Source organism: Eriocheir sinensis, unplaced genomic scaffold, assembly GCF_024679095.1.
Source record: "Eriocheir sinensis breed Jianghai 21 unplaced genomic scaffold, ASM2467909v1 Scaffold539, whole genome shotgun sequence".
Lineage (NCBI taxonomy): Eukaryota > Metazoa > Arthropoda > Malacostraca > Decapoda > Varunidae > Eriocheir > Eriocheir sinensis.
This window is the reverse complement of record NW_026111875.1, coordinates 249780-255247: the sequence shown is the minus strand read 5'-3', so window position 1 is coordinate 255247 and position 5468 is coordinate 249780. Positions and strand designations below refer to the sequence as shown.

Genomic DNA, 5468 nt, shown 5'->3' with positions numbered 1-5468 from the left:
TTTCCTTTCTTTCTTTCTTTTCTTTTTTTCTATATGATTTCTTTTCTTTTCTTTTTCTTTCTTTTTCCTTTGTGTTTTCTTGCTGTTGGTTTTCTTTCTTTATGTTCTTTTTTGGTGTTCTTTTTTCCTATCATCCTTTTGTTGATGTTCGTTGGTCTGGGTGAGCCGCTTTCCTCCCAGAAGAGACCCACCCATAATTTTGGAGATGTTGTTAGGGCCGAAAGGTGGATGATGTTTGTTTTATTTTATTTTCTTGTTGTCGTGTTTTTCGTTCCTTTTATTGCTTTTGTTTTCTTTTTCGATGTTTCCTGTTCTTTTTCTTTTTACTTCTTTTTGATGTTTTTTGTTGTTATTTTTTTCCCATCATCCTTTTGTTGATGTTCCTTGGTCTGGATGAGCCGCTTTCCTCCCAGAAGAGACCCATCCATAATTTTGGTGATGTTGTTTGGGGCCGAAAGGTGGATGATGTTTCTTTGTATTTCTCTTTTCTCGATGTTGCTTATTTATTTCTGTTGCTTTTCTTTTTCGATGTTTTTTTCTGTTCTTTTCCATATTTTTTGGTGTTCTTTTCTATATCATCCTTGTTGATGTTCTTTGGTCTGGGTGAGCCTTTCTCCCCAGAAGAGACCCACCATAATTTTGGTGATGTTAGTCAGGGCCGGAAGGTGGATGATGTTTGTTAGATTTTTCTTTCCTTGAAGTGTTTTTATTTATGTTTTTTTATTTCATTTATTCCTATCATCCTTTTGTTGATGTTCTTTGGTCTGGATGAGCCGCTTTCTCCCCAGAAGAGACCCACCCATAATTTTGGCGATGTTAGGGCCTAAAGGTGGATGATCTTTTTGTTTCTTTTCTTGATGTTTCGTTTCTGTATTTTCCATTTTTCTGGTGTTCTTTTTTATTTTCCTTTTCTTTGGTATTCCCATCGCGTGGATTGTCTACGACAGTATAACGAGCACCACAAGCCCGGGTTTATTTAGAGTTTGCTCTCCTAGGCAGATTGCCTACCACGGCTGACGACCTCCACCTGCCCGGGTTTATTGTTCGGAGTTTGCTCTCCTAGGTGAATTGCCTACCACGGCTGACGACCTCCACCTGCCCGGGTTTATTGTTCGGAGTTTGCTCTCCTAGGCAGATTGCCTACCACGGCTGACGACCTCCACCTGCCCGGGTTTATTGTTCGGAGTTTGCTCTCCTAGGCAGATTGCCTACCACGGCTGACGAGCTCCACCTGCCCGGGTTTATTGTTCGGAGTTTGCTCTCCTAGGCAGATTGCCTACCACGGCTGACGAGCTCCACCTGCCCGGGTTTATTGTTCGGAGTTTGCTCTCCTAGGCAGATTGCCTACCACGGCTGACGAGCTCCACCTGCCCGGGTTTGTTGTTCGGAGTTTGCTCTCCTAGGAAGATTTCCTACCACGGCTGACAGGCTCCACCGGCCCGGGTTTGTTTCGAGTTTGCTCTCCTAGGAGAATTGCCTCCCACGGCTAACGAGCTCCACCTGCCCGGGTTTGTTGTTCGGAGTTTGCTCTCCTAGGTGAGTTGCCTACCACGGCTAACGAGCCTCACCTGCCCGGGTTTGTTTAGAGTTTGCTCTCCTAGGTGAATTGCCTACCACGGCTAACGACCTCCACCTGCCCGGGTTTGTTGTTCGGAGTTTGCTCTCCTAGGTGAGTTGCCTACCACGGCTAACGAGCCTCACCTGCCCGGGTTTGTTTAGAGTTTGCTCTCCTAGGTTTATTGCCTACCACGGCTGACGACCTCCACCTGCCCGGGTTTATTGTTCGGAGTTTGCTCTCCTAGGTGAATTGCCTCCCACGGCTGACGACCTCCACCTGCCCGGGTTTATTGTTCGGAGTTTGCTCTCCTAGGTGAATTGCCTACCACGGCTGACGACCTCCACCTGCCCGGGTTTATTGTTCGGAGTTTGCTCTCCTAGGTGAATTGCCTCCCACGGCTAACGACCTCCACCTGCCCGGGTTTATAGAGTTTGCTCTCCTAGGTGAATTGCCTACCACGGCTAACGACCTCCACCTGCCCGGGTTTGTATAGAGTTTGCTCTCCTAGGTGAATTGCCTACAACGGCTAACGACCTCCACCTGCCCGGGTTTGTATAGAGTTTGCTCTCCTAGGTGAATTGCCTACCACGGCTAACGACCTCCACCTGCCCGGGTTTGTATAGAGTTTGCTCTCCTAGGTGAATTGCCTACCACGGCTAACGACCTCCACCTGCCCGGGTTTGTATAGAGTTTGCTCTCCTAGGTGAATTGCCTACCACGGCTAACGAGCTCCACCTGCCCGGGTTTGTTTAGAGTTTGCTCTCCTAGGTGAATTGCCTACCACGGCTAACGAGCTCCACCTGCCCGGGTTTGTTTAGAGTTTGCTCTCCTAGGTGAATTGCCTTCCACGGCTAACGGGCCTCACCTGCCCGGGTTTGTTTAGAGTTTGCTCTCCTAGGTGAATTGCCTACCACGGCTAACGAGCCTCACCTGCCCGGGTTTGTTTAGAGTTTGCTCTCCTAGGTGAATTGCCAACCACGGCTAACGAGCCTCACCTGCCCGGGTTTGTATAGAGTTTGCTCTCCTAGGCAGATTGCCTACCACGGCTAACGAGCTCCACCTGCCCGGGTTTGTAGCCGGAAGATCTCCGGCACCTCCGTCGGGGCCCGGAGGGACGCCGAGGAGCCCTGCCTGGAGCCCTCCATTCCTGCCATGCTCGCCAGGGAGACCTTGGGCTCGCTGGCACTCCACACCCCCGCCGAGGCGAGGATGCAAGAACTCGCTTCTTAAAACTACTAGTAGACTAGATTATAAAATTAATCATAATTACTGTGAAGGCGCCGGTCACCGCGTTTATCGGTTCAGGGATGGAAGACCGACGGGCCTGGGAAACGCGCACAAGCATCCAAAGGAATCCTCGCGACGGCTTGCGACGCAGCATCCATTTCCCTTTTCTTTCTCATTCCAATTTTTCTTTTTTATTATATTTTCCTTCTCTGATTGATTGATGGATTGATTTTACTTGGTAGGAATCTGCTCACCAATTAACACCATTCAGGTGTACATTGCACCCACACACCTGCCGAGAGAAAACACCAGTGAGAGTGCTGACGCTCACGAGGACGGCCCGCTAGAGTTTCCTAACATTCGCATCGGGGCCCACTTCTCTTTAGTCGTCTGTCTCTTTATTTTTCTCTTCTCTATTTCATTCTATTTCTCACTTTATTTCATCCTTGCTCTCCATCTATGAATTTATTTATTTAATTATCTCTCTCTCTCTCTCTCTCTCTCTCTCTCTCTCTCTCTCTCTCTCTCTCTCTCTCTCTCTCTCTCTCACAAACACACACACACACACACACAGACGCACACACAGCTTTCGTAGGCGTTGTGGGTATTGCCAGGGGTAGTTTAATGACCCTGGTGGTAGTCTGTACTATGGACCTAAAAAAACACTCATGAGAATCCGACTGATCTGCTTTGACCCCCGTGGAAAAAGTTGGTATGAGAGACAGAAGCGTCTGAGAATACCGGCCTAGGAGTTGTCATGTATAAGTCGAGTGTCCTCTTGTTGGGTTAAGGATATGCACTGTTAATTATTTATTAATGTATTGGCATCACAGGAGGCGGCTCAAAGACAAAACAAAACACACTCACTAAAAAAACACCAACCACTTCTCCCAAAATCAGAAAACACTCACCATCATGTGTTTTTCTCTCTTTTTTTCTCTCCCATTTATATATTTATTTTCGCATCATAGCAGGCAAACGTTAACACACAGCACACACACAAAAAACGATAACCACTTCTCCCACCATCAGAAAACAGTCACCATAATGTGCTTTTTCTATTCTTTTCTCTCCCATTTATCTGTTTATTTTCGCATCACAGGAAGCAGCTCAAAGGTAAAACAATGACACACAAAAAGTCTGTCCACCACTTCTCCTAACACAAACACACGAAAAAAATAGCTGCCATCAAGTGCTTTTTCTCTTTTTTTTCTTTTCTTTCATTGATTCATTGAGTTTTCACATCATAGGAGTTTCATTTGATGTTGATGAAAGTTCAGCATGCAGCTTTTTTATTTATATTGCCATTGTGCGGAACTTATTCTATGAGTATGTCGGAAAAAATGACTGAACGGGTAAATGTTATGAAAGAGATGGGGAAGCAAAATGGGGTTCAATCCTTATGAGAAGAAAGTTTTATCTACGAATTATTGGGTCTGGATTAAAGTCTTCCTCCACCTCTTCCGCTGCTTCCTCCTCTTCCTCCTTTTCTTCCTCCACTTACCCTCTTCTAGGTTCTATCTGTACACCTCTACATAGTTTCTCGTGGAAATACTACAAGAATACACAGTCGTTCCACGCACAGCATGATGACGTCACACTCTCATCTGACCTAAATCTCGGCTCCAGGGTTCCCATGAAAACAACAACAACTAAAAGTAAAGGGATGACTCATGTGTGACGAATATAATGCAAATAAAAGGTAGCGAAAACAAAGAACCTGATGTTAAGGGCCAGTCCTACAGTCCAGTACAGCACGTTTGTAAGCTCCCCAACCGAACACAAAACACGACGAAAATTCCTTGTATAGTTTTTTTTTTTTTTCCTTACAGCAGAGTTGTCAGTTCAAGGGCATAAAAAAGGTAACAAATGTGAAAAAAAAACTAAACAAGGAATTTTCGTCGTGTTTTGTGTTCGAGCTTACTGAACGTGTACAGATAGAACTCAGAAAGAGGTAAACTAACGTGCTGTATGTTTAGGAAAGCGCGTCGCCTCCTCTGGCGACGGCCGCGGCGACGCTGCAGTCGCCGCGGCCGTGAAATAGCTCGCAAAGGGTTTAGGGTCGGGGCATAGTTAAACTACTCCATCCGAACTTTACGACCTACTAACGGGGGCCCCTTGCCCCCTTCTAGCCAGGACCCCACATGTATATGTGACTTATTTCGGCGAGGACGTATTTCTCGCAACACCAGCTGCAGTGTCGCCGCGGCCGCCGCCAGAGGAGGCGACGCGCTTTCGTAAACATTATCCCCTATTTTCAATAGCAAAAAAAGAGTCCTTGAATTGGATTTTCAAAGCGTCTCCATGACTGTTGAAGGTTTGTAGAAAAGATATATGAAGAGATACTGATGTTTCATAAAGTAGGTAATGAGATACTGGCACGGTACTAAAACGAATCTTAACCCATTTCGGCGCCCGAGCTCACATACTTGACACGGTTTTCGTATGAGTTTTCGGTATTTCCAGGAGTATTTTAATGGTCCTAGTAGTAGTTTGATTCTTCTTCTGTACCATGAACCTGAAAACACTCTCATGAGAACCCAATTGGTCCCCTTTTTGGCCTTTGGAAATAGTTGGTGTGAGGCGGAAGTGTCTGCCAATACTAACCAAGGAGTCTGCAAGAGGCCGGTGGGCGTATACAAGGCAGCTCCCGTGAACCTGACCCACCTAACGCCACTAGTCA

The 5468-nt window shown here is 46.3% G+C and overlaps 1 long non-coding RNA gene across 3 annotated transcripts; it reads right to left on the bottom strand.

The window, feature by feature from the left end:
- Positions 1-1238: 1238 nt before the first annotated feature.
- Positions 1239-2698, bottom strand: LOC126992998 (uncharacterized). 3 transcript variants are annotated; one of them, XR_007747238.1, is made up of 4 exons: positions 2554-2698; positions 2099-2488; positions 1835-1970; positions 1239-1367 (listed from the first exon to the last, which is right to left on the bottom strand). It is a non-coding gene; the product is annotated as an uncharacterized LOC126992998 (long non-coding RNA). The 3 variants fall into 3 exon arrangements; XR_007747239.1 differs by having other exon boundaries at positions 2099-2228; positions 2294-2588; XR_007747240.1 differs by lacking the exon at positions 2554-2698 and having other exon boundaries at positions 2164-2259.
- Between the last annotated feature and the right edge of the window lie 2770 nt (positions 2699-5468).